This window comes from Odocoileus virginianus, chromosome 28 (genome assembly GCF_023699985.2).
Source record: "Odocoileus virginianus isolate 20LAN1187 ecotype Illinois chromosome 28, Ovbor_1.2, whole genome shotgun sequence".
NCBI classification, from domain to species: Eukaryota; Metazoa; Chordata; class Mammalia; order Artiodactyla; family Cervidae; genus Odocoileus; species Odocoileus virginianus.
In genome coordinates this window covers 5,684,620-5,704,014 of record NC_069701.1, presented here as the reverse complement: position 1 = coordinate 5,704,014, position 19,395 = coordinate 5,684,620, and the positions used below count along the sequence as shown (strand labels likewise).

The 19,395-nt window shown below is 40.5% G+C and overlaps 1 protein-coding gene and 1 pseudogene across 4 annotated transcripts in view; one reads left to right on the top strand and one right to left on the bottom strand.

The window, feature by feature from the left end:
• GRM5 (glutamate metabotropic receptor 5) overlaps positions 1 to 19,395 on the bottom strand; it is a 596,160-nt gene that overhangs the window by 180,385 nt on the left and 396,380 nt on the right. The window lies entirely within an intron of this gene.
• On the top strand, positions 14,400 to 15,704 carry LOC110129015 (polyglutamylase complex subunit TTLL1-like; annotated as a pseudogene).

The following is a 19,395-nucleotide window of genomic DNA, read 5'->3' as shown; positions in this document are numbered from 1 at the left end:
TCTAGCCCACTGAAAGTTTCTTCATTTATCCTTCAGACTGAACATCCTCTTCTCTTTTTACTCAATCTTCCTATTAACAGTACAATTCATTAGGTTCCCAGTCACTGAATCATCACTTACTGAAAATTGCATTCCAGTCCTGCCTTCCAGAGATTTATTCTCCCATCACCTCAATTAGTATTCTGGGTGTTCCCAAACTTAGTTCTTACATTTATTGTCTCTTGATTTATTTACATGGAAGGCTAATCACATACAATGGGTAAGGATTTCATTAGCTGAACTCTCAAATGGCAGCATGATTATTTAGTATAACTCTGCAGAGTTCTTGGGGAGACATCTGCCATGGGCAAACAACATAAACAAATCCTCTCAAAGTGTCAGAAGGAGCAACACTAGACCAAAAATGTAGGCATCAGAATGACTATTCCTAGAAGTTGTGCTGTGCTTAGTCATTCAGTCGTGTCCGACTCTCTGCGACCCCATGGACGTTAGCCTGCCAGACTCCTCTGTCCTTGGGGATTCTCCAGGCAAGAATACTGCAGCGGATTGCCATGCCCTCCTCCAGGGGATCTCCCAACCCACCTGGTCTTCTGCATTGCAGGTGGATTCTTTAACATCTAAGCCCAAGAATACTGGCATGGGTAGCCTATCCCTTCTCCAGGGGATCTCCCCAACCCAGGAGTCGAACCAGGGTCTCCTACATTGCAGGTGGATTCTTTATCAGCTGAGCTATCAGGGAAGCCCACTCTGAGAAGTTAGTAGTCATTAAATTTGTGTCAGGTGTGCGTGTGTGTATTAGGAAGGTGGGGGTAGTGTTTGGTATGCCAGGCACATACAGTTATTCTTGATCACTGAACTCTTTAGTCCTACTTAGCATGATGATATTGGTACTGCTGAAGTTGTCACATGCATTCTGTGTATTGGAGACACTGTACTTGACTCTTATTCCTCCAGTACATCAGACTTTAACACCTCCAAGCCTTTGAGTATGCTGTTCCCTCTTCATGGAGAGTCACCACTTCAACCTGTCACATTTTTCCTGATTTGATAAAGTCCAATTCATCTATCAAGCAGACAGACTGAACTTGAATGCAGCTTATTAAAACCTTTCTCAAGCTCCCGTTGGTTTAATAGTTCCTCTCTTGCTTACAAAATTCTGTGACATTTATTTCTTATTCACTGAACAAGTATTGGGTGACTAATAACCTGTTAGATTTGTGGGAATACAGAGGTCAACCAGACGACAAGATTTCTGCTCTCATAGAGGTAACATGTTGATGCTTTTCATTTTGCATTTGTCATCATATTAAAATTCAGTACCCTTATTTATGTTTTGTCTAAATTGACTATAAATTTCATGTTTTGGACATCTTATCCTTATGTTTATTATAATGCCTTGAACATGCTGAATACTTAACATATGTTTAACATAACATTAGAAAATTAGACTTTAAAAAGCAAATTTCAGTTTATAGAGAATTCTTTGCAGATAACTGCCTATATTCATTTGTAACTGAGAAAACAACACTGTTGGATGTGCCTTATAAAATGACTCTGAAGGGCTGAATCCATGCCCCCTCCAAACTCGTCCTCTCCTCTACCTGATGCTATTAAGGTTAATGAGTACATTCATTAGGCTGCATCTAAGCATTTTTTTTTTCAAAATCTGTTCACAGCCCACAAAATTATTATGGAAACTGCTGTTCTACTCATGTGTAATCATCACCTTGCCAAATCTCTTACCAATAGCATTTTAACAGATATTTGGAGACTTTTTTTTTTTTTTCTAATACTAGGAGTCTACTGACTGGTTGTCTGTCTTTATATAATATTCTTTGCCTTCCTCTCCTGGGGGAGTAAGAGATTAGGATCCCTAAAAAACAGTGAAAACAAAGAAAGATACTGAGCTTTTAAATGAAAGTTCTTATGAATGTACACCAGTTAACACTAACGAACTAATTCCAAAATGAACTGCAATGTAGACTTCTTGAGAAAATGGTTAGGTTACTGACTGAAAATCACCTTTTCTCCAGGGCTTGTAAATCTTAGTTTTTTCCCATTTCCAAGGATAAGTAGATGGGAATTGGAGGAGTTGTATCGGAACATTCAAAAGAAGGAAGAAATGTCAGGAATCTAGTTTGTGGACTTGTGTAAGTCAAGTGATTTCCATTACATTTGTGTTAGTCACTCAGATGTGTCCCACTCTTTGCGACCCCATGGACTGTAGCCCGCCAGGCTCCTCTGTCCATGGGATTTTCCAGGGAAGAATAATGGAGTGGGTTGCCATTTCTTTCTCCAGAGGGTCTTCTTGACCCAGGGATCAAACCTGGGTTTCTTGCACTACCAGCAGATTTTTTACCACCCAAGCCACTAGGGAAGCCCGAATTTCATTAAACTGATTCCTAATTTTCTGCAGGCCTTAGAGGTAATAGTTAGCTCTAGTTTTTACCATTGAGTACATTGAAAGTGAAAGTGAAGTCACTCAGTTGTGTCCGACTCTTTGCGACTCCATGGACTGTAGCCCACCAGGCTACAGGAAAATCCATGGCATTTTCCAGGCAAGAGTACTGGAGTGGGTAGCCATTTCTTTCTCCAGGGGATCTTCCTGACCCAAGAATCACATCTGGCTCTCCTGCACTGCAGACAGGTGATTTACCCTCTGAGCCAAATTGAGGCTCTGAGGAATTAAATAACCCACTCAAAATCCTACAGATCTTTCTCATTCCAACACTCTAGCATTTTCCATACTGCCTAGAGCCTCCGAAGTGATGACATACAGTGACAGTTGCTCTGAGAAATGTTTATTAAGGGGATCATATTTAAGAGGCATGGCAGAGGACAGCAAGCAGAGGGCAGAGCCAGGGATACATGAGTAAGATTCTCACACTGGTGCAGTCACGTCTTCTGCTGCTTCAGTCAAAGACTAATCTAGACTGGTGCTGCTGGGAAGAGATCCTTAAAATATAATTAAGATCCCAAGGGGGCTTCCCAGGCGGTGCTTCTGGTAAAGAACCCACTTGCCAGTGCAGGAGACATAAGAGACATGGGTTCAATCCCTGGGTTAGAAAGATCCCCTGGAGTAGGAAATGGCAACCCACTCCAGTATTCTTGCCTGGAGAATCCCATGGACAGAGGAGGCCAGTGGGCTACAGTCCATGGGGTCACAGAGAGTCAGACATGGCTAAAGTGACTTAGCATGCAGACAAGATCCCAAGAAAAGTAGCCCTGAAATAGGGAGGTAAGTCTTAGTAGGTCTCACATAATCAGGAAAGCCCCTGAAAAGTGAATGGCTTTTCCTCACAAAAGAGACTGAAACATGAGTAGGATTTGGCAGGAGAAGGACTTCCCTGGTAGTTCAGCTGGTAAAGAATCTGCCTGTAATGCAGGAGACCCCAGTTGGATTCCTGGGTTGGGAAGATGCCCTGGAGAAGGAATAGGCCACTCACTCCAGTATTCTTGCTGGAGAATCCCATGGACAGAGGAGGCCAGTGGGCTACAGTCCATGGGGTCACAGAGAGTCAGACATGGCTAAAGTGACTTAGCATGCAGACAAGATCCCAAGAAAAGTAGCCCTGAAATAGGGAGGTAAGTCTTAGTAGGTCTCACATAATCAGGAAAGCCCCTGAAAAGTGAATGGCTTTTCCTCACAAAAGAGACTGAAACATGAGTAGGATTTGGCAGGAGAAGGACTTCCCTGGTAGTTCAGCTGGTAAAGAATCTGCCTGTAATGCAGGAGACCCCAGTTGGATTCCTGGGTTGGGAAGATGCCCTGGAGAAGGAATAGGCCACTCACTCCAGTATTCTTGCTTGGAGAATTCTCACGGACAGAGGAGATTGATGGGCTACAGTCCGTGGGGTTGCACAGAGTGGAATGGGACTGAGCGACTAAGCACAGCACCTAGCTGCAGAAGACACCCCAGTACTGGCTCTGAAGAGGGAGGGAGCTGCCCAGGATGGAGTGCAGGTGGACGCGAGGAGCTCCGCGTGCCCCCCGGGTCAGGCCAGCAAAGAAATGGAGACTCAAGCTGCATCTCAAAGGAGCTGGGTTCCACCAAAATTTGAATGAGCTTGGTAGCAAATTCTTCCACAAAGCCTCCAGAAAGGAATGCACCCTGGTTTCAGCCTGTTTTCCCCTGATTGGAGAACCCAAATATGCTCTACATAGACTCCTGATCTCCAGAATGTTCAATAGAATATTGAAAAATTGTTCTAAGTAGCTGAATATGTGGTAATTTGTCACACAGCAATAGAGAGTTATTACTCACTCTCCACCTTTTGTCTATGTTTCCTCACTTGGAAGGGTTTGTTGTTTGTTCAGTCACTAAGTCCTGCCCAACTCTTTGTGACCCCATGGGCTGCAGCACGCCAGGCTCCTCTGTCCTTCATCATCTCCTGGAGTTTGCTCAAATTCATGTCCATTGAGTCGGTGATGCCATCCAACCATTTCAACCTCTGCTGCCCTTCTCCTCCTGCCTTCAGTTTTTCCCAGCATCAGGGTCTTTTCCAATGAGTTGGCTCTTTGGCCAAAGTATTGGAGCTTCAGTTGAGTCCTTCCAAAGAACATTCAGGGTTAATTTCCTTTAGGATTGACTGCGTTGATCTCCTTGGAAGGCTAAAGTATGTTAATATCAGAAGTGCTATAATCTGTCCTAATTCTGGGTTTGATCAGAGCAGACCAACTTCCAGAGACTTAGGGATCACAGAAAATGATGGAAGGTATTACATACAGAGTCCTTGGAACATCCAGCCTGCCTCCACTTAGGATTTAAATTGAGGTAGGTATTTCCCTCTCTGGTTAAAAATTGTATCCCTCCATGGATGCTTCCTTACAATACACATCCTTCACAGAGAAGCTGAGAAAAATCATTGTAAATAGATTGAGAATTACACAATCTATTGTTTCTCTTGTCATATTAGAGCCATTTGGAGAATTGCAGAAATTGCAGCAATTGTGTAAAATGTGCAATATAGTGAGCAAAATGATTCAGTTAAATAGAGAAAGCATGTTATAAATAAGCTATTGTATCCATCACTTTACATAACCTTCTTTTTTCCTGAAAGCTTCCTTATTTAGGGTAACCTTCCAGTTTTCAGTCTTCAAACCCCTTCCCACTGAATTGAGCTAATTTCTTCTGTTACTCTGTTAAATGAGCACAATGTCCAGCTGGGTAGTCAATTATTGAACATCATTCAATTCCAAGCAGTAAGGCAGACTTTATGTTGGTGATTATAATTCCCAGTGTCCAATTTGTTTTCTTCTGCTTACTCCCTATAACAGGTCACAAAGGAGTTCATAATTTCAGATCTAAGATGTTTTTCTCTTACTTTCTTCAACTTCCCCCAGTATTGGATACTGTTTTTTCATTTAGCTGAATCTTGTGACCAACACCGTACATGCCAATTTTCCTGCAGAGTACTGCTTAGGAGGGATAAAGAAAAGAAAAGCTGGCGTTCCCTACCCACTCTTGAACATTAGATTCAGGCAAACGAATATTTACAGAGTGATAACTAGTGTGGCCTTGTGAGGTAAATATTTTTACATCTTCACATTTCACTTGAGGCAACTCCAGCTTGAAAAGTAGGCGGTAACCCTGAGTTAAAGAGGATTCAGTAAATTCAGCCTACCTAAATCTAGAAAACAAAACAGAACCAGTACAATGTATCATTGTATTCTTTGATCAAAACCAGTATCCAAACTTTTCTGATTTTGTCCATGAAAATGTAGAGGGGGACATATTTTAATTTGTTACACACACACACGCACCTTGGAATTCACTTCTTTTTTTCCTTTCTGAGCCTATAAATAAAGAATTACCTAAATCACTGCATTCATCTTCTGATAAAATGCCCATCTTTGTAGTGTTAAAATATACTGGCAGAGGTATTAAGAATCTCTCAACTGACAAGGTAAAGGGCTATTAGCAGATGCTCAGGAGACTGATATCTGTACATAAACAGAATGAACTCTCTTTGGTTCCCATTTTACTTGGAGGCAACATGTTCTTCACTGACCAGTTATCCCCATGACAAGCACTGAAACCAAGTCCACTGTTAACTTCTCACACCTATCAGATCTGGTTTACAAATGAACACAAGCTATAGAAGACCAGTAAATAATCAAAGATTGTTCAGGGTGTGACATTAAGGTTTAGAAGTAGTCATTATGTAAGAATCCACGTAAAAGTCACAGCCTGAAAGCCTGGAAAATGTAGATGCCACACACCCAATAATTAATCCAAATAGACTGAAATGGTAAATCACATATTAGAAACTGAAGTACTTACATTTCTAGCTATGATAGATTAGACAAACCTTCCTCTGAAGACAACTACAAAGGCTGGGTAAACTTAAATGTAGTTAAACTATCAGAAAGCTATTTAGATAGAACTCAAGTGACCAAAATCCTGGGGAGGAAAAAAATGATGTACTGAGGTAAGACATTCCCTTGAGGTATGTGACACATTTACTGAAAGACAAGGATGGCAGGTGAAGAAGTTGGACCAAAAGCAGTAGGTGAGGCTCAGGAAATTATTCTCTCATAACTGAAACTCGGTACCCATGGAGCAGTAACTGCCCATTTTTCCCTTTCCTCTGCACCTGGCAAGTGCCGTCTTACTTTCTACTTCTAGGAACTTGACTGTTTAAGGTACTTCATGTAAATGAAATTGGGCTTCCCAGGTGGCGCTAGTGGTAAAGAGCCCGCCTACCAATGCAGAAGACATTAGAGATGCAGGTTCAATCCCTCCGTTGGTAAGATCCCCTGGAGGAGGGCATGGCAACCCACTCCAGTATTCTTGCCTGGAGAATCCCATGGACAGCGGAGCTTGGCGGCCTACAGTCCAGAGTGTCCCAAAGATCTGGACATGCCTGAAGCAACTTAGCATGCACATAAGAAAAGTCATGGGACATTTATCCCTGTGATTGGTTTATTTCACTTAGGATAATGTCTTCAAAGTTCATCCATGTCATCACATATGGCAATAAGGTGCAACTATCATTGAATAGAGTTTGGCATTTCCTAAAGCAATTAAAATATATTAATGTATGATTCAGCAATCCCTTTTGTGGGTATTTATCCAAAATAATTAAAATCAGGATCTTAGTGAGATATATGCACCTGCCATATGTTTTAAGCCACAATATGAAAATATCCATTAATGTCTATCAGTAGATGAATGGATAAAGAAAATGGAGAAAGGAAATTTGAGGTTTAATAGTTTAAAATCAACCAGTTTAACTTATCATGTTAACAAAATAATGGAGGAAAATATCTGACAAATTCAACATCATTCTGATAAAAAGTCCTCAGCAAACTAGCTAAAAAAGAGAACTCCCTAAATCTGTGAATGAGTTTTTACAATAAACATCATACACAAAATTGTTTAAAGATTTCTTCCTGATATGTAGAACAAGTGAAGGATATCTTCTCGTACTTTTCTTCAATATTTTATTGAATCTTCTAGGCAATTAAGTAAGGAAATAAAAGGAGTAAATTATTATTCAAGATAAGTTGATTATTTACATAGAAAATTTGAAATTGTATGGATAAGCTATTACAACAAGTAGTAAATGAATTTAGAAAGTTTGGTGAACATTAGTGCAGCCTACATAAATCAGCTAATGTCTATATATCTGGAATATACAATTAGAAAACTGTTTTCAGAATACTACTTAAAAGCCACCACATAGTTATAAAAAAATCTAAGGAAGATAAATAATATTTCTCCATGCATGTAAGAGCAATTATGGAAGACTTAAATTAATAAAGGAAATGCTACATTCATAAATTAGAGGAGTCAATAAAGTACATTTTCCTGAAATTGATCTATAGATTCTATATTATCCTAATCAAAATTCCAGCAGATTTTTTTGAGGGGAGGGAGCATTGGCGGAGACATGTGGAGGATATTTATAAAGAAATTCTAAAATTTTTGTGCAATTTTAAAAGACCAAGTATAGTCAAGATAATACTGATAAAGAACAAAGTTGGGGAAGTTAACTATTAGGTAGTAAGACATGAAGATACACAATTTGTATATTTTCAATGATATACAATTTGTAGGGATAAACAGACTAATGGAACAGAATTCACAGGTACTTAGAGAATTGATTTTTGACAAAGGCAACACTACAAAGAAGTAGGAAAAACATTCTATTAAGTTAATGATTCTGGGTAAATTTACATTTGGGCTTCCCTGATGGCTCAGGAGTTAACGAATCTGTCTGCAATGCAGGAGACCAGGGTTTGGTCCCTGGGTTGGGAAGATCCCCTGGAGAAGGGAATGGCTACCCACTCCAGTATTCTTGCCTTGAGAGTTCCATGGACAGAGGAGCCTGGCGGAGCCACAGTCCATGGGGTCAAAAAGAGTTGGACATGACTGAGTAACACTTTTACTTTCAAATTTATATTTGGGGGAAAATACATTGATAATAAAGGTTTCTCTAGCACATCACATAAAAGATTAATCATAAAGTTAAGATCTTTAAATGTATTTACAATAAGATTGATAACTTATTTTCATCAAGTGAGTTACACTGTTAACAGTTAAAATATTGGTTCCTTTTGATGAGTATGTTCCAGGTTTCCCACTCTTATGGATTTCTTGTTTCATTCCACTGTTGCATTTCTATTGTTTTGAATTCATTAAGACTTTTTATGGCCTAACATATGACCTATCCTAGAGAATTTCTGTGCACACGAGGAAAATGTATAATATGCTGGTGTTAGAAGGAATGTTGTGTATGTGGCTGTTAGGACCCTTTGATCCATAGTGTTGTTCAGATCTTCTGTTTCCTTATTGATTTTTCTATCTAGATGATCTATCCATTGAGTCAGGTATTAATGTCCCCAACTACTAATGTTTTGATGTTTAGTTTTCTTTTGAGTTCTGTTGGTATTTGCTTTATGTATTTAGGTGCATAATACATGACAGGTTCATAAATATTTAAAATTGTTATTTCTTCTGAGATTGAGCCTTTAATTATTTTACATGGAAATTCTTTGTCCTTTTTGATCATTTTTAACTTAGAATCTATTTTGTCTGATATAAGTACAGCTACCCCTGCTTTCTTTTGGTTATCATTTACTTGAAATAGTTTTTCTATGACTTCACCCTCAATTGATACATGCCTTTAAAGCAAAACTGAGTCCTTTGTAGGGAGCATATATCCTTGGATTTTGTATTTTCTATTCATTCAACCATTCTATGTCTTTTTTTATTGGATGACAGTTCTCTTCAGTTGTATCTGACTCTGTGACCCTATGGCTGTAGCCTGCCAGGCTCCTGTGTGTCCATGGGATTCTCTTGGCAAGAACACTGGAGTGGCTTGCCATGCCCTCCTCCAGGGAATCTTCCCAACCCAGAGATAAAACCACCATCTCTTATGTCTCCTGCATTGGCAGGCAGGTTCTTTAAGGCTAGCACCACCTAGGAAGTCCTTTATATTGGATAATTTAAGCCATTTTTGTTTAAATAGTAATTGATCTTTTAATTTATCTAATTTTATAATTAAATAATTTAATTTATTTAAATAATTTAATTTAATAATTAAATTATTTAAATAATTTAATTAATTAAATAGTAATTAATAAGTAAATAGTAAGGATTTAACACTGTAGTTTTGTTGTTTTCTGGCTGTTTTGTAGACTTTGTTCCTTGATTCCTCTCTTGCTATCTTCCCATATGATTTGGTCAACTTTTGTAGTCACACTCTTCGACCCTTTTACCAGACTTTTTTGTGTATCTACTACTGATTTTTCCTTTGTGGTTGCCATGAGGGCTTCCTAGGTGGCTCAGTGGTAAAGAGGGTTTTAAAAAAAGAAGTGATCTTAGGGTAAAAAGTAATGGGACTATGATTTTCTCCAGTTAGATGCCCAGGAGTGGGATTGCTGGGTCATAGTGTAGTTCTATTTTTAGTTTATTAATGAACCCCCACGCTGTTCTCCATAGTGGTTGTATCAATTTACATTCTCACCAACATTGAAAGAGGGTTCACTTTTCTCCACAAAAGAGCATTTACTGTTTGAAGATTCTTTTGATGATGGCCATGCTGACTGGTGTGAGGTGATACTCTTTATAGTTTTGATTTGTATTTCTCTAATAATTAGTGATGTTGAGCATTTTCTCATGTTCTTGTTGCCCATTTATATGTCTTCTTTGGAGAAATGTCCATTTAGGTCTTCTGCCCATTTTTTGATTGGGTTCTTTTTTTGTTATTGAACTGCATGAACTGTTTGTATATTTTGGAGATTAATCCCTTGTCAGTTGCTTCATTTGCACATATTTTGTCCCATTCTAAGGGTTGTCTTTTCATCTTGTTTATGGATTCCTTTGCTGTGCAAAAGCTTTTAAGTTAAATTAGGTCCCATTTTTTTGTTTGTTTGTTTGTTTTCCGTTACTCTAGGAGGTAGGTCAAAAAGGATCTTGCTGTGATTTATGTCCAAGAGAGTTCTGCCTATGTTTTCCTCTAAGAGTTTTATAATATCGGCCTTACATTTAGGTCTCTTAATTCATTTTAAGTTTATTTTTGTGCATGATGTTAGGGAATGTTATAATTTCATTCTTTCACATGTAGCTGTCCAGTTTTCCCAGCATTACTTATTGAAGAGACTATCTTTTCTCCTTTGTATATTCTTACCCCCTTTGTCATAGATGGTGACCTTAGGTCCATGGGTTTATCTCTGGGCTTTCAATCCTTCTCCACTGATCTGTATTTCTGTTTTTGTGTGAGTCTCATACTGATTTGAGCATTTCAATTCACCCCAGTAGTTCATTGCAGCACTATTTACAATTGCCAGGCATGGGAGCAATCTAAATATCCATCAACAGAAGAATGGATAAAGAAGATGTGGTATGTATTAATAATATACAATTATATTACTCAGCCATAGAAAGGAATGAAACGGCAATTTGCAGTGATGTGGATGGACCTAGAGGCTATCATACAGAGTGAAGTGAGTCAGAAAGAGAAGAACAAATATTGTATAATATCACTTATATGTGGAATCTAGAAAAATGACACAGATGAACTTATTTGCAAAGCAGACATAGAAACACAGATGTAGAGAACGGATGTACGGATACCGGAGGGGGTGAGAGGGGTGGAATGAGATGGAAGAACGGGACTGACATGCGTGCACAGCTGTATATAAAATACATGGCGAATAGGAACATACAGTACAGCCCCGGGGACTCTCAGTGCGTGGTGTGACCTGAATGGGAAGGAAACCCAAAGAAGAGTGGACACATGTGTACACACAGCTGGTTCACTTTGCCGTGCAGCAGAAACTAACACAACGTTGTAAAGTAACTCTACTTCAGTGTTGTTTTTTTAAAGCAGGACATTGAGGTCCCGATGCTCCCTCTTCAGCCATAAGAACAAGGGAATGAGACTGAGACAGAAAGAGACCAAGCAGGTTTATATATAACCACAGAAAGAGAACTTTAAGTAAGTCTTAAGATCAGTTGAAATAAATCTGACAGATGTTGAAGATTACATACTTTTGAATACATTTAGCTCAGTGGTTCAGAAACTCTATGTAAGAACAAAATAATTTAAAAAATCAAACATATTTCTAGCTGCCTGTGCACAACGGAGCCAGCAAGAGCCAGGAACTGGTGTTGTAAATGCTAACAGGTCAGAACAAGTTCAATACATTTTTAAAAACTTTGGCAAGATATATATAAACAAAGAAATAAAAGTTGCAATGGAATAAATGGAGGTAAATATATTTTTTTTAAAAAAGAAAGTAATGGACTAAAGTAAGAAATACTATTTTAGAGGTTTAAAGAGACAGTGTTATTAATATTCTTTGGAGTGTAAGGCAGGAAAAGGAGTCTAGAATGACCAGATCTTCTTACTTGAGTGATCAGTACCATTTACTAGTGAGAAATGTGTGTTAGGGTAGTTCAGTTTTACATATGTTGACTTTGAATAATTTGTGAGACTAAGTGGATTATGTCAAGAATACAGTTACACATATAATCTGAAACTTAAAGAGAAATCTGGCCTAAGATATTTCATTTAAATGTCAACAAATTGATACTTTGTAGAACTAACAGAAGAAATGTGATCACCCAGTGAGAGTGTTCTGCATGATATGAGTTAAGTCGTAAGTGTAGAAGTCCAGATAATACAAATACTTAAGGAATATGTAGAAAAGAAGATACTGTTTTAGGAACCTGATAAAGGAAAGGTGTAGAGGGGAGAGAATACATATGGAGAGTAGTGAGGGGGAGCAGAGTGCTACCACAAAGCCAAGAAAGGCAAGAGCTTTACAAGGGACAAGACCACTGGCGATGTCAGATCTAGCAGAGGACACAGGGTTTAAAACTGCTTTTAGAACCTGGCAACACAATTGAGGAGTTTTGGTGGAGAGGTAAAGACAGAAGCCAGATTTTACTGGAGGAGGCATTGGAAGAAGTGAGAAAGAAGACAGAGCTGATGCAGATCATGACTGAACAGAGCTGTATGTTTTTATCTAGTAATACTACACAGTTTAGAAATAGGGCTGCAGAGGTGAATTACAGAACAGATTTTGCTAAATGACCAGGTTTGTGAGAGATTTGATGATCTGGCTGAGAAGGTGGTTTGAATAATTAACTGTGGCATAGGATCCTTAAAGTCTGACTGGCCTGGGAAGAGCTGAGATACTGGGGAAAATGGAGAAATTGTAAAACAAGGGCATTCTCTGAGAGCAAGGGCATATAAAAAGGCAAAGAAAATAAGAGATGGTAAAAGCAAAATCAAGAGTTGATAAAAGGGTGCTTAATCAGAGAGTTGTTGTCTAGTTGCTAAGTTGTGTTTGACTTTTTGTGTGACCCCATGGATTGTAGCTTGCCAGGCTCCCCTGTCCATGGTATTTTCCAGGCAAGGATACCAGAGTGGACTTTCCTCCAGTAATTTCCTTCTCCAGGGGATCTTTCCGATGCAGGGATCAAACTGATGTCTCCTACATTGGCAGGCAGTTCTTTATCACTGAGTCACCTGGAAGCCCCTATTCAGAGAGCAGTATACTGGAATTATGATTTTTAGGTGATGCAAGAATTGAAGATGTGCCATTCCTCATGGGGCAACATAGATTGGACACTTATTTCCTTACCCATCATGCAACACTATTCTTTTCAATAAAATTTCACTTCAACAAATTCTCTTAAGCACCTATAGATTATGTTAGATTAACAAATTTTACTTGAACAGGCATCAGTAAGCAAGATTTTAATAACAAGGAAAAATTTTGTTATTACTCATACTTGTTCATTTGTTGAGTTGTTTTAACCCAATCTGATGCTCATTTGATGGACAGAATATTTTTATCTAACCTGGTATATGACCCTCTGGTCTTCTCTGCTAACCAGAAAAGCATTGATGGTATCTGTTTAGCAGAGCACTTGGGATTTTGCACAAACAAGCACACACATCGATACACATACTAACACATGCACACACACTTATATACTTGCACATGCACAGATGGATGATGTCACATACACTTTCATAAGGAAACAAAACCTGATATTTTCACCTCATTTGAGATACTATTCCTCATAGGATACTTTTGAAATGGGCAAACAGAAAATCATTGTTCCAAAGAGCTGCGACAACATGATGATCTGCAGTTGTGAAATTACTGGCAATGAGGAGTACAAGATTTTAGTCACAATTCAATACAGAAGGGTCAACAACAACAACCATGTAATCAACATTGTGAATTGAGGCAGTTTACTCATTTTGCTCTGGACCTGTGTCTCTCATTAAAGTCGCCCTAGAGAAGCCTGGCAACTTAAAAGTAATTTATTTCTGAGAAATAGACTCATTTCTTCCTCATCTTACCAAATTCATTTATTACAGATGTCTTTTAGGTTAATGAAATCATTTTTCTAGTTTGCTATTGCCCCTAAATGGTTTAAATGTACTAGCTGTGCATGCCTGAATATCCAGTTAGAGCAAAAGTCATGTTTCAGAGGTAGAAAGGGAGGGGGAAAAGCATTCAGGGAAATGTTATTTTATGTTTAGTAGAAAATAGGAATCAGACAACAAGAACAGAGAAGAGGTGGACAGGGCCAAATGGTTCATAATTTAATATCTGTAATTTCAGACCAAGAAATACCACACTATTAAGACAAGGAGTGTAATTGTCAAGCACCTATGTGGGACTGTGTTGCAGCGTTTGTAATAAGCAGATGTGAGGCCAGGATCATCTAGAGATAAGCACTGGAGTGCGGTGGGCGAGGGCCGTGTCCTCCAGCGATGGCTGAGTGGGGCTGGGGCTCGAGGCGGGGCTGGACTGCGTGCTCCGCGCTTCCGGACTTCACAGCGCTCTGCCCACCCGAGGCGAAAGTCGGGGAGACTGCAGAGAAATCAGACATTCCTGTTGGCTCCATAAATACCGATGGATTATGGCAGGAAAAGTGAACTGTGTCACTGACATCGAGAAGTCGGTGCTGATAAATAACTCTGAGAAGAGAGGATGGGTCCAAGTGACAGAAAACGAGGACTGGAATTTCTCCCGAAGTGTCTGTCGTCGGGCTTCAGGAAGACTTGTACAAGGATGAGCGTGCAGACCATCCACAATGTCTTTAGTGTTGAAACTGGCCACTGGCTCTCAGATGATCAAATAGTCAACGATTTCCCGAACCACTATGAGCTGACGCGCGAGGACCTGATGGTGAAGAACATCAAGAGATACAGGAAAGAGCTGGAGAAGGAAGGGAGCCCGCTGGCGGAGAAGGACGAAAGCGGGACGTACCTCTACCTGGACTGTGTCCCCGTCACCTACATGCTGGCCACTGACTACAACCTGTTCGTGGAGGAGTTCCGGGAAAGCCCCTCGAGTACCGGGATTATGAAACCCTGTGGCAAAGTCCAGGGAAAGGGCATCTTCCTGGTCAACAAGCTCTCGCAGATCAAAAAGTAGTCCCGGGCCAGCAAAACATCTTCGTTCGCGACTCAGGCCCACCAAGGAAGCCTACGTGATCTCTGTACATTAACCACGCGTTCCTGATCGGCTGCAGGAAGTTCGGCCTGCGCCTGTACGTCTGGTGTCTGTGTACCGCCGGCTGCGCTGCTCCAGGTATAAGCTTAGACTTGGCCGCTTCTGCGCGGTGAAATGCACCCCGAGCACCAGTGAGCTGGACAGCATGTTTGTCCACCTCACCAGTGTCGCCATTCAGAAACACGGGGAGGACTACAACCACATCGGGGGGCGAGTGGACCGTGCACAACCCACGGCTCTACCTGGAGAGCACCCGAGGCAAAGAGGTGACCAGCAACCTCTTCGAGGAGATCCACTGTATCATCGTGCAGTCCCCGAAGGCCGTGGCGCCCGTGAGGAACAGCGACAAGCACTGCTTTGAGTGCTGCGGATACGACATCATCATCGACGACAAGCTGAAGCCCTGGCTGATGGAGGTAAACGCGTCCCCGTCCCTCACCTCCAGCACTGCCAACGACCGAATCCTTAAGTACAGCCTGATCAATGACACCCTCAACATCGCGGGCCCTAACGGTGAAATTCCAGGCTGTAAATGGAACAAGGCACCCCCAAAGGAAGTCCTCGGCGATTATGAAATCCTGTAGGACGAGGAGCTGGCGAGGGCGACGGGGCTGACCGAGAGCTGAGAAGTCGGCCGGGCCAGTCGCTGGGGCCCAGAGGGAGCCGACTGAGAGATGCCGGGAGGACCGTCCTCACCACCTGGAAGTGACCACCGGCAAGAGCAAGACTTACAGCCCGGACCGGTCAGAACCTGTCACCACGCTGGACTCTTGCCGAAGACAAGAATTTTGGAATTTCCTTTTTCTAGAGCTTTTTTTTTTCCTTTCCTAAACCCTGTAAATAAATAAAGGCACTTCTTTGAAAGGTTAAAAAAAAGAGAGAGAAGAGAGAGAGAGAGAAGCCCTGAGAAGATTCAGAGAAGTACGGGGAAAGCGTGTCATTCATATGGTGGATCTAAGAAATATCAGTGCAATGGAGACTCGTTCTGTGCCACGTAGGGATGGGGAAGGGGTGCTGAGGGTCACTGATCTCTGCTGCACTGTAGACAGCTGACCACTTTCTCCTTGAACACCTCTTATCCTGTGCGAACATTCTCTTCATGACCCGCTCCTCACTGCCCCCTGCCTTCTTGATCCTCTGAGCAAGCCTTTCTGCTTACACCTCCACCTTACATATTAGTGCTCACTGGGGTTTTATCCTTTTTAAATATAGATATAATTGACATTATATGAGTTTCAGGTGTACAACATAATGATTCGATACTTGAATACACTGTGAAATGATCACAGTAAGTCTAGTTGTGTCCATCACCGCACATAGTTACAGAACTTAGTGTATGTAATGGAAACTTTCAAGATCTATTCTCTTAGCAACTTTCAAATATGCAAAACAGTATTATAACTATAGTCAAAATGCTATACATTATGCATTATACCCCCATGACTGACTGACTTTATAACTGGAAATTTGTACCATTTGACTCCCTTCACCCATTTCACCCACCCAACCCACCCCCACCTCTGGTGACCACCAGTCTGTTCTTTGTATCTATGACTTTCTTTTTAGATTCCACATTTAAGTGAGATCATATAGTGTATGTTTTTCTCTGTTTGAATTATTTCATTTAGCCTAATGCCTCCACGGTTCATCCATGTTGATGAAAACAGCAAATCTCACTCTTTTTTATAGCTTAATATTCCATTGTGTGTGTATGTGTGTATGTATGTGTGTATATGCATATATATATATATATATATGCATATATATATATATATATATGCCACAATGTCTTTTGTCTTTGGTATTTTTTACCTGTGCTTTTTTTTCATAATTATTTATTTTTGGTTCTGTTGGGTCTTCGTTGCTGCGTGGGCTTTTCTCTAGTTGTGGCGAGCAGGGACCAGTCTCTAGTTGCGGGCATGGGCTTCTCATTGCAATGGCTTCTCCTGTTGCAGAGCACAGGCTCTGGGATGTGCCGGCTTCAGTAGTTGCAGCACATGGGCTCAGTAGTTGGGGCTCCTGGGGTTTAGAGCAGCGGCTCAGTACTTGTGGTCCAGGAGCTTAGTCGCTCTGCTGCATGTGGTAACTTCCCGGATCAGGGATCGAACCCGTATCTCCTGCACTGGTGGGTGGCTTATTTACCACTGAGCCACCAGGGGAAGCATTATCTCTACTTTCAGATAGTCTCTCATTTACATTTCATGTTGTAACTTCAACTTCTGCTTTTTTTCTAGTTACTTCTAAATCTCTGAGTCCAACTTTATTATTCTTCCCACTCTAAATCAGAGGATTTCACACCTATGAGATAGTTGAACCCAAGCTTCCCCCAGTACAGCTTGACCCAAACTACAATCCTCATCATTTCCCCCTACAGAAAGTGGTTGCCTTTTCTGCTGTGTGTCTCTAGATGGGTTCTACCATTATTCCTTCAGTTGTTTAAACCAGAGCCTTAGGGTGAGTTGTTTAAACCAGAGCCTTAGGGTGTGGGTAGTGTCACTGTTCCTTACCAAGGATCTTCTCCTTCAAGAGACAGTCATGGTGACTCCATGCCCTCACTGTCTTGAGAATCTACTCCTTTTCCTATGATCATCCCAGAGATGAGTTTATTTAGGAATCCATCCTCTCTCATGGAATAGGTGCTGCATGTCTTCCTTTGCTGTTATCAGTGAGATTGATAAAACACACACTTAATAATACTACACCTCTATATAAGCATTTTCTTTGGCTCTCTTTGCCTTTAAATGAAGTGCAGACTCCTTGACAATCACCAATCACATAAGATCTTTCGTTATATTGTCCTTCCTTAGTCTCTCATCATTCTCCTGTTCTTTTTATATGCCTTGATTAAGGTCTCAGAAAACATCATGGTTTCTTACTAATTCTCCCAACAGCTAGTTTTAATAATCATTCATGGTTGCTTAGTCACATTCTTCTTTCTTCATTTTATTAACTTCTACCTGCTTTTCTAACCTCGTGTCAGAGCCTTCTCTTCTAAGCATTTTGTGACTCATCTAGTCTGAAAGAAATATACCTTTGTACCTTACACTCTCAGTGTCTAATTCTGATTTAACATGCATTGCATTGCATTTTTATATGCTTTTCTTCAAGAAATAGTGAAATTCTGAAGATGGTGTTTTAGCTCCATAAGTCCAGCACATAACCCATTGCTTGTCACTAAACAGGGACCCATAGTACAGGAAGGAGAGTGGCAGTTGTTGAAGAAGGACATTGTTGTCAGACGGAAAAGAGAGATATGCTAGCAATTTAAATGGATAATGATTTTGGAAAATAGATTGAGGTTTAAGGCCTTTGGGTGATTAAGAGAGGAAATCATATTTTCTGTCTTTAAGAAAATGAGTCTTCTTGGTTGATACACTTTTGGTTCACAAACTAATTTAGAACAACCTAAGGCTATCTGTTGTGCTTCCCTGGTGATTCAGATGGTAAAGAATCTGCCCACAGTGCAGGAGACCCGGGTTCAATCCCTGGGTCAGGAAGATCCCCTGAAGGGAATGGCAACCACTCCAGTATTCTTGCCAGGAGAATTCCATGGACAGAGGAACCTGATGGGCTACAGTCCATGAGACTGCAAAGAATTGGACATGACTGAGCAATTAACACACACAAGGCTATCTGTAAGCAAATGACAACTGCTATGATACACATTAAAAGAGAAGTTTGGCAACAGGGAATATTTACAGGAATAAGGATAGGTGAGGAAGGCTCTAAAGAAAAGAAAGGACTTGAACTGAGTCTTGACACACCCATAGGTTTTGCATAGGATGAGAAAAAAAAATTTTTTTCAGGCAAAGAGGTCATCAGGTACAAGGAAGGAGATTTTTATGGCATGTGCGAGTAGTGCTAAGAATTCCATTTTAACTATTGCATTTATGAGGATCCAGATTCTCTCCAAAGATTCTGTCCCACAACTATAACTATTTTCCTGATGGTTCTATCTAGGTGTGTCCCATCCTTGTCTGAAACTCTAGACTGAAACTCATCTTCTTTCTTCCCTAGTCAGTTTCTCTGTCTCGACTTTTGAGTCACCCAGACTTCAGAACATGGACCCATTCTCACACATCCCTGACAAAGTCAAGTAATGGTTTGGGCGCATAACGGGCATTCTATAAATGCTTATTGAATCAACAAAAGAATTGGGAGTCTAGTGTGGCCATGTGAAGTTTAAACACAGGGATGATGGATTGAGTTTGGAAATGCAGAAGGAACAGCTGGTCATAACTGAGGGTCTGGACATCCTCACGTGCAAGAGAATCAAACAGTGTTTGGACAGAGAAACATCAGGTTCTGGGAACTGCAGCTCTGTTTTCAAGAACCCTTGGATAAAAGCCCTGAGGTTAATTATAACGAAGAACTTGGCAACTGGGCTCATTAGGAAAGTC